Consider the following 10,173-nt stretch of genomic DNA (forward strand, 5'->3'; position numbering starts at 1 on the left):
GCCTGATGCCACAAACAGCATGGGGCCTGCACAACACCGAGGGCTCCTAAGAAAGTCCAAACAGCAAAGTGAGCACTCACCTTGTCTTCATTTCCTCTAAGAGGAAGACTGTTGTAACCTGATAAAACAGACAGATAAAGGATAGGACGTGACCAGAGGAATGGGGTCCACCAGAGCAACCGATCCCCAAGTATGGGATGTGATGACAGGGACAGGGCCCATCCAGAGCCCACAGGTCTCCCCTTGGGAATCTGACACAACCCTAAGTGGATGGAGTAAGGGAAAGGGCCCTGTGCAAACTCTGAAGACTGCACTGGGTCCTAACATAGACCCTGCACTGCCCAGCTGCCTCCCTCTCCCCTTGCCATCCCCACAGACCAGGAAGATGAGCACAGCAAAACTGCCCACCCTTACCCTGCAGGCCAGAGGGCAAAGCAAGCCAGCCAGATACTCACCTCACTTCAGAAGAGCAAACGGAACAACATCCACCCAGCAAGCTCATTTACAAGACCAAAATTCCAGCACTTAAAAGCAGTGCAACCTAGACAGGCCAAGTATACTAAAAAGAGTGCTCTGAATTTTGCATTTATCAAATATTACATAAGAAAACATTTTAAAAGAAAGTTTTTAGCATATCTTAGAAAAGGGTAGGTACTATCTCTTTTTATTATACTTTCTACTCAAACTTGTAAGAAATTTGTATGAATATTATTTAAGTCACCTTTTTTTTTTTTAGATTCCAGGGCCTGGACATAGTGGCTCATGCCTATAATCTCAGCACTTTGGGAGGACAAGGAAGGAGGATCACTTGAGTCCAGGAGTTTAAGCCAGGCATGGTGGCATATACCTGTAGTATCAGCTACTCAGGAGGCTGAGTAGGGAGGAATACTTGAGCCCAGGAGTTTGGGGCTACAGTGAACTATGGCTATGCCACTGCACTCCAGTCTGGGCTACTGGGTCTACTGGAGTAGACCCTGTCTCTGTAAAAAAAAAAAGAAAAAAAAAAAAAAAAAAAAATTAAAATAAAAAAATTTAAAAAAATAAAATAACAATAATAAAAAAATCATAGATTCAAAGGGTACATGTATGTGCAGGTTTGTTACGTGGGTGTATTGAGTGATGCCAACTGTTCGGTTTATAATGATCCTGTCACCCAAATGAGGATACAGTACTTGATAAGTAGTTTTTGGACCCTTGGCTCCTTCCTCCCTCCCCTGTTTAGGCATTCCCAGTGTCTACTATTCCCTTAAGTCCCATTCCTTGTTGTTGTTGTTGTTGTTGTTGCTGTTGTTATTGTTGTTGTTGTTGTTAAGACAGAGTCTCCCTCTGTCGCCCAGGCTGGAGTGCACTGGCTCAATCTCATTTTACTGCATCCTCCATCTTCCAGGTTCAAGTGATTCTCCTGCCTCAGCCTCCCAAGTAGCTGGGATTACAGGCACCTGCCACTACATCCAGCTAATTTTTGTATTTTTAGTAGAGACGGAGTTTTGCCATGTTGGCCAGGCTGGTCTTGAACTCCTGACTTCAGATGATCTGCCTGCCTCAGCCTCCCAAAGTGCTGGGATTACAGGCATGAGTCACTATGCCTGGCCAAGTCTCATTTCTTTTACTCAAGGGCTTTACAGTCACCAAAGGGATGATGTGAAATAAACTCCAAAGGGCTCTCACCATTAGTTACTCTCATCATCACAACAAAATCAGGCCTCATCCTCATTGATGTGACCTGTTTGGATACGCCTATTAAGAAATATAAATGATATTACTCTTTAAAAGATAATGGCAATGCTTTTGCAATAATCTCTATTGTCAGTTCACCTGAGACTTGGATTTTCTAAAGTAATATTGTTTCTAACAATAACAACATTCCATCCTGTCAGCCACCACCTCCAACATTAACTGTAGAAACCTGGAGCATCCAAAAATAACAACCACTAGGACTTATCAGAAACTCTGTGGTTACCACAGACTCTCCCACTCATCTCAGCTAATCCTCTCAAAAACATGAAGAATCAGATATTTTGCTCAAGTTATAAATCCAGAGAGATTATAGGTGAAGTCCTTCTATTTCTCTTGACTTCTAATATGAGTGCAAGTGCAAACTGTAAAGATTATCTGATTGGAAAGATAAAGTGACCTCTCAATCTGTCAACACACTGCATGGAAGCAGTACTGTCATTTAATTTGTGCTCTTGAAACATATCCACATATTCCCTGCCATATTTGCAGAAATCACCTGCAGTTTCTCACTCTGCTAGAATCCTCTCTCCATTTCAGTGAAAAAGCCCGATTTCTGTTACCTTAACTGATCATAATTTCATGTTGGCTATTTCATAGAATCAAGGACCATAACAGCATAACAAAGTAGGCATATAGATGCCACAAGGCTTCCACCACAAGAATGGGTGCCGCTCCATAGGAACTGATGGCTGTGCCTTCTACAGCAGCTCTAACCACAGCTGTATCTCAGCACACAACACTCAAATCAGATGGAAGTCCAATGATCTCAACCTTGGCCTGTTTTCAGGCAAAGCAGAGCAAGAGATTCAAGAACTCTTGGTAAAAGAGATGTCCTTTGAGGGACAAAATGGACCTGAGGTGGGAAGTCATCAGACAGCAGTTCCTGCCGCTGCTTCACCCACGTTCCATCCCCTGCCTCAGGCTAAGAAATGGAGCTTGCGCTGGTGTGCGCAGTCCGCAAGAAGAGTGGCTGTTTCAGAGAATGTACACATTGCGGGGTCAGCCTCAAATTGTACCACAGATTAACTTCTGCTTTGAGCTGGATTAAAATCACGGCCTCTGACTGCCAATTTTATTAGCAGCTCCATCCATTTACAAGTTGAATGTATTTCACATTTGGAATCAGAATCCACTTGCACAATTAATATGAAGTCCTTTCCTTCAGAAACCAGGTCAGCCTTCCTTCTGAAAATTCCTTCCACCAAACCATTCCAAACACGTCCTTTGTGCTGTATACCGAACACTGCATCAGAAGCCTTTTCCAAATGAGCTTTCAGAACCACGTGGCGACAGCACGCCCACCTCACATGATAGAAATTTCTACTCTTTCCTTCCACCAGCATAGTTCAGAAAAGAATAGGGAGTCCCTGAACCACCCCCCTGCCTGCTTGCCACTCTAAACATCAAACCTAAACAGAACCTATTCTTAAATAAATGTTCTTAGGAAAGTAATCCCTCTCTCATCCCTTATTCTGAAGTGGGTTTTTGTTATGACAAGTGTGAGATGAGAGCTCGCTTCTTTGGTGTTTGTGTCACCACACTTTTAAAAACCTGACGGAAGCCCAGAAAGCATTCTGAACATAAACTTCTTATGGACGTATCAAGTAGTGAACCCTACGGGCGGTATTTTCATTCCCTGCCATTATGGGAAGGCCAAAAGTCTCCAAAAGTAAGTCGTCCGTTTCCAAACATCAAAATTCCCTCAGAGAGGCACACCAAATATTTGAATCTGACACCCAAAACCAAACCCAACTCAGAAAATCAATCCCCTGCTGGTGCCAAAGAGCACTTTAAAATCTCCACAGCCTAAGGTTGAGAAACTCCTCAGACAAAGGCAGTTTGACAAGTGAAATGGTCCCCACTCCTATAAGAACGAGACAGATGTCCTTGTTCTGTGCAGCCAGAGAGACGTGTTCTGACAGTACGTAGAATCTTCAGCCCATCCTGGGATGACCACTGGGAGAGAAAGGAGGCTCCAGAGACCTAGGATCCCATCCCAGGACTACCCACCTGGTGTCCTGTGGTACATTCCTCAACCACTCCAAGCCTCAGTCTTTCTATCTGTAAATTGAGGACAGAAATATCTATATGGGTTATTCTGGGGAATACATGTCAGTGCACATGGAAGGCTCAGGGGTTCAAGATTTGGGGGTACCCAGAGTTACAGGGATGGGAGAGGCTGTCACTGTGAAGGGAGCACACTGGGAAGTTTTGGGGGTGATGGAATGATCAGTACCCTGACAGAGGAGGTGGCCACCTGAATCTATATGTAACACAGTACACCAAAAAAGGAAAGTCCATTTTACTTTATGATAAGTTAAAATTAAATTTTTTTAGAAAAGCTCCAGAATCGGTTTTGTAACTATTAGTTCATCCCCTGCCACCTGCCATGGCCTCGAATGACTCTCACCAGAGACAGTCCTAGTCCTGGCACTACCCAGGAACGTCCTTGGTTTTCCGAATCCCAGTTAGAACTACTGGAGGGAACAGACGAAAACAAAGGAAGTGAAATGCCCTCTTACCACCTCCAGAGATGAGAGTTCACACTGAGTAACTGTCACCAAACACTCATCATCTCTCGTTTCTTTATGTTGCACACACAGAAGCCATTCAAGACAAATGCAGCTCGGTAGTCTGAGGTCCAGTTTTCCAGTCGCCTGCAAGAGTCACCCACTTACCAGCCTCGTGAGGCAGAGTGACAAACAAAAAAGGTATTTAAAATGTGCAGAAGCAGGTGTTTCCAAGGGAGCCTCACCCATTTTTACTTCCTGTTCTAGGTATTTAAATAGTGACTGTGGCAGAGTTCTTAGAGATAACAGGAATTAAAAGAAAAAAATGCCCTTCTTTCAACACACTCTGTTTCCACAGTTTCCAAGCAGTGAAAAAGTGGATTGACTGTTTTCTGCTTCTCAGGTTTTCTGGCCTTCTATCAACTACGATTAAAAAACAAGTCCAGCTGGGTCTACATTTATGAAGGTCAACTTAAACTAATGTGGAAAGTGCTGCCAGGTGCTTTTATGTGGTGTGGAGGGTTATCTGCCATGAATGTAGCTGTTTGCTTTCTCTGAGAAGTGGAACATCGTGTCAGGAAAGATAAGAGAGGTTCTTAGTCAGCCGAGGCTCATCTGGCCTTCGTCTCTTGGGATTCGGCTGGATGAAAACCCTTTCTGCCATTTCTTAAGCTTTTTCTTCACCTCTCCACGCACAAAGAATCCTTAAACCTGGTCGTGCACAATGGCTATGCATGTAATCCCAGCACTTTGAGAGGCCGAGGCAGGAGGATCACTTGAGGTCAGGAGTTCAAGACCAGCCTGGGCAACACAGCGAGACCCCCCCCCATCTCTTAAAAAAAAATCATTTTTTAATTTTTTTGCCCATTTTTTAGTTATTATATTTATTCGTGAACCCAAACTAAGACAAAACTTTTTTTTAATTAGCCTGGTGCAGAGGTGTGTACCTGTAGTCCCAGCTACTCAGGAGGCTAAGACGGGTGGATTGCTTGAGCGCAGGAATTCCAGGCTGCAGTGAGCCATGATTGCACCATTGTACTCCAGCCTGGGTGACAAAGTGAGACTCCATCTTAAAAAAAAAAAGTCCTAAAACTAGTAATATTTGTACATACCCAGGCATATCTTAAGGAATCTGTCACCCAGTGCCAGGGAGCTATTATTAGTTTGGGCCACATTTGGCTGCAAACACTTTTTCATAAGGAATTTGAAATTCTAAAGTAACCCTCCAAGAGGCAGTGGTCATGGCTCACCCACAAAGCCAGGTGCATTGAGTGGAACTTTCTTTTTTTTGTTTGTTTGTTTGTTTGTTTTTCGTTTTTTTGGGTTTTTTTTTTTTTGAGACGGAGTCTTGCTCTGTCGCCCAGGCTGGAGTGCAGTGGCGCGATCTCGGCTCACTGCAAGCTCCGCCTCCCGGGTTCCCACCATTCTCCTGCCTCAGCCTCCCCAGTAGCTGGGACTACAGGCGCCCGCCACCTCGCCTGGCTAATTTTTTGTATTTTTAGTAGAGACAGGGTTTCACCGTGTTAGCCAGGGTTTCACCGTGTTAGCCAGGATGGTCTCGATCTCCTGACCTTGTGATCCGCCCGCCTCAGCCTTCCAAAGTGCTGGGGTTACAGGCGTGAGCCACCGCGCCCGGCCGAGTGGAACTTTCTTAATGAGACCATGTCTGATGACAGCTTAGCTGACCCCGTGTCTCCTTGAGGCTTCACTTCCCTTCCTAGTCCCATATTCCTCACTTTCAAAATCTAAAGAAAAGTCGATGAGTAACTGCATCCAAAAGTTAGGTAATGCTGCATGAACGCTGGGACAAAACAAACCCAGAATGCAGAAATGATGGTCACATAAAAGCATCAGCATTACCACAGAGCTCATCAGAAGATGGGGCCTCGGGCTGCACCACCTAAACTTGGTCCCGTGCACCCTGTGTCGACAGCCCTATCCTTCACAGGAAGCTGGAGACCCGATATGCGGGCGTTTCATGGCACACAGAGATTCCCGCTGTGTGCCAGGACGGGCCCCAACACCATCTCGGAGTAAAGCAGAGAGAGGGCCATGACAAAGTGATTGCCCACCCTCACCTCCCTGGCGGACACCACTGACCTTGATCACCAGGTACAAAAACAAATCAGCTTGGAAGAAGAGCTGCCAGACGCTGAAACACACAGCTAAGCTCGGCACTGATAAGTCATTTTAAAAGCTCTTCCATTCCCTGCCCATCCCTTCTGCGCCTGACACCCCATATCCTGCTTCCTGAATCTAGCTTCATGAGTGAGCCCATTGTCTGGCACCTCCTTCTTCCAGAAGTCTAGGGTTTGCAACATACCCCATTCCTTCTGCCCAGAACATCAGCCCTTAGGCTGATGGAGACCGAGCAGGAGAGACAGGGAACAACAAGCAGAGAAGCTCACAGACGTGCAAGGAGCAGGCTCTTCTTGGGGGAAGGGGCAGGTTGCTCATTACCATCCAACCAAACGGAATCAAAGGCTCCGGACCCCAAGAAGTAAAGATAGATTTGTGCTTTTGTGGCAGTAAGGATCCTTTGATATAAAAATAAACAATCATGCCATCTCCTTCACAAAGCCAGCAGAGTCCTGCTCTGATGGCTCTGCCTCTCAGCTCTGTGTGGGCTCCCTGGTGAATGAAAAGTCTGTGTAGGCAAATCGGAAGGCCAAAACAAAGGAGCAAAATGAACAATCTCCTGTCTTCACAGCCAGGTGCGCCCACTGGTTCTGAATCTGGATTCTCCAAGCAAAATCTGCATGAAAGGCTGACTCTATCATTGGCAAATGAAAGCTATACTTCTTTAGCAAAAGGAAGTGGGGGCCTTTAGAAAACTGCCCCCCTAAACATAGGGGCTACCTGAGCAGGTTCACAAGTCAGCCTCCATGTAACTGAAGAATAGCGTAAAGCCCTTAACAAAGGGCTTATGTTCAAGTTAAACTTAAGGAAAAAGCACTGAGACCTGCACAAAGGATGCCCGGAAATCACAGAGAAAGGCGGGCCGGTGGGGAGGAAAACTCAAAGACTGAAGCATACGAAGAAAAGACCATTAGGCTGTCTGAACAGCCCTGCATAACACAGCAATGTTACTTTGGCTACAAGCAAAGCTGAATCGTGTCACTAGAAAGGATGCCATGTTCCCCTGTGCTCAGCTTCGATAATGGTCTCACAGATAATTAATTAATGCCATAAGGGAGTCCTTCCGACCGGAAAGGAACAGGCAGAGTGGGTGATGGGAGGGCAGGAAACTAAATAAATCAGGGAAAAGAATGTCCTTTAAGAGAGGAAGCAGTGAGACTTCCACTACCACAAGGTGCTGCCAACAGCCGTTCTGGAAATAAGTCAGCATCGTGGAGTGCGGCTCAAGGCCACGAGAATAAACTCAGAGACGGCAGTTATCGACCCTGGCTTTCAGCAAGAGCTCCTTCACTGTCTACATGAGAAGGGCCCCTGCCTCTTGCTCAAGACAAGGCATCCTATATAAAAAGAATTGGTCTTTAGGTCTTGTTAACATCAACCACTAGTTCTAACTTACAAGGCTTTTTGATGTAACAGAGGAGCAAAAACTTGGATCTCCTTGAACCACATGTGTTCTGGAGGCCTCAACCTGAAGCTGAATGTTAATAGGTAAATAAATAAATAGATTACAAATGGCACAGCTGGGCCAGATTTAAGGCCGCTCTGTGCATCTTTAATCGAGCCTCATTATTTGGAACAACGTAGTTGGCGTGACCATTGCCAAACAAGATCCAGACAGGAGAGAAAGAAAAATGGCAGCACCTGCCTCGCACAAGTAAGCAAGCTTCTCCTTGCATTCTCTGTGGATTGTGTTCTGACAAAATGGCAGCAGCACTGAGTGAGGAGGGTACAAGGTGGAGAGGATACAGGTAGCTGACACATGGCCACATTCTGCCCCAAGGTGGCTCCTGCAATGGGAAGACAACACATACATCTCACTGTTTGTCTGTATCACTGGGGCAGTTTCCAATTACATGAGAATGTAGGTGATGCCTTTCACCTGGAGTCCTCGAAACAATTCGAACGATGTCTGCATCCTTAATGTTTTCCCACAAAATGAGTGTGTCCGTAAGTCTCCTTATGACACAGCCTTCTGTTACCAGTGACACCGTGATCAGAGCCGAGGGAAACATGGAACCAGTTTTAATTATGAGTCAACTTTGCTCTTAGCCAAAATAACACTGCTGCATTGGCCATTATCATTCAGTTTAGCAGCTTTCCTCTCTTCGTGCACTTCCGTCTTTGGGTTTTCCCTTGCTCCCTTGATCAGCTACCCCCCACCTTTCTGACTTTCTCTGTGATTTTGGAAGAATGCTGTGAACTGGCCAGGAAAGCAGTCAAGGACCAGCCTCCAGCTCACACCATAATGACCTGCCTTCCCCGGGGCACTCCACGCCCACGTGTGCTTCATGTGTAGGTAAAGGGCGGGACTTGGTCTCAGAGCAAACAACTCTCCCGTGAGGTGACGGGCCAGGTCAAGCCAGATGGAGGAAGGAATACAACCCCAGCAAGAGGCGACTGGGGCACAGCTGGACCTTCTTTGCTGATAGGGGGCAAGGCACCAGGAGGAGGCAGAGCGAGCACGGCCCCCAAGCCTCCCGTGCAGGACTCACCCATGCTCCAGCATGGAAGGGTGAGGGCTTCACGCGGGCCCTGGGGGCACAGTGACTGGGCCACATCCCAGAGGTGCAGGGCCAGCATAGACACTCCCTCCCAGGACTCCAAGGCAGGTGGGCAAGGACCTCCTTTCCCAGCGCATGTGTTCCCTCTAACGGAGACAAGCAGGTTAGGGAGTGTGAGGAGACCTCAAGGCAAGGGAGGAATTCAGGGGACTCTGGCTTGAGGGAGGGAAGCATCAACTCAGGAGTCCAGGGAGACTGTGTCAAGATACCTGGTTCTCTGCAGTTTCTGTTTGTTTGGGATTCTGACAATAAAGCACTACTGGAGACCAGAAGGGCCTAGAGGCCAGGAGGAAGGTGCCGGAGCCCAGCCGCGCTGAGGTGGGTGCAGGCGGCGCTGGGCAGCGGCGAAGTGCCCCCCTCCGTCCCCGCCTGCGTTGGCTTCTGCGCCCCGTGGACACCGATTATCCTAACCTGTCATGTGTAATTCTGGCCCCGAAGCCGCCTGGAAACATTGGCTTTATGGTAAATCTTCTTAATAAACAAGATTAGCAGGAAAGGAGGTGCCGGGGACTGGAGGTTTTATGGGTTTAAAACAGGGGCGTCCGCCTGGGAAAGGAGCGGCTTCCACTCCCTCGCTGCCGTGAAGCTGCCGCCCTCCCTTTCCTCCCGCGGCTGCCACGGAGGAAAAATGTCCTCTGATTTCGGCGCCGCTGCCCGCGGGGCGTGCGGGGGACGCAGGTAGAAGCGAGCGCAGCGGGACATCCGAGGCCCAGACCTCGCGGCACACGCGGCGCGAACACGAGCGGAGGGCGCACCCGCGCCGGACCCGGGCCGCGCGCTCCAGGACCAGGGGGTGCCGAGTGGCGGGGCTGGGGGCGTGAGGCCCAGGAGCCGGCGGAGGGGCAGAAGGCCGCGCCGGGGAGGAAACTGAGGCAGGGGCGCCAGACCTGCTCCAAGCCGCCAGTGAGGACAGAGAGGCGGCCGGGGACTTGGGACCCAGAGCCTGAGGGTGTCGCGCTGGAACCCCGAGAGCCCCGGAGCCCCCCACCCGCTCGCCAAGGCGCGCTCCCCATTCACTCACTGAGGCGCCCCTCCCCCCGCCCCGTCACTCACCGAGGCGCCCCTCCCCCGACACCCCACTCATTCATTGAGGCGCCCCTCCCCCAGAACCTCTCACTTAGAGGCGCCCCTCCCCCACGCCCCCCACTCATTCATTGAGGCGCCCCTCCCTCACGCCCCCTCATTCATTGAGGCGCCCCTCCCCCAGAACCTCTCACTTAGAGGCG

The 10,173-nt window shown here is 48.5% G+C and overlaps 1 protein-coding gene across 2 annotated transcripts in view; it reads right to left on the reverse strand.

Annotated features, from left to right (window-relative positions):
* Positions 1 to 10,173, reverse strand: part of PTPRN2 (protein tyrosine phosphatase receptor type N2) — a 984,778-nt gene that overhangs the window by 974,162 nt on the left and 443 nt on the right. The gene's annotated exons all lie outside the window — the stretch shown is intronic.

Source organism: Piliocolobus tephrosceles, chromosome 8, assembly GCF_002776525.5.
Source record: "Piliocolobus tephrosceles isolate RC106 chromosome 8, ASM277652v3, whole genome shotgun sequence".
Taxonomy (NCBI): domain Eukaryota; kingdom Metazoa; phylum Chordata; class Mammalia; order Primates; family Cercopithecidae; genus Piliocolobus; species Piliocolobus tephrosceles.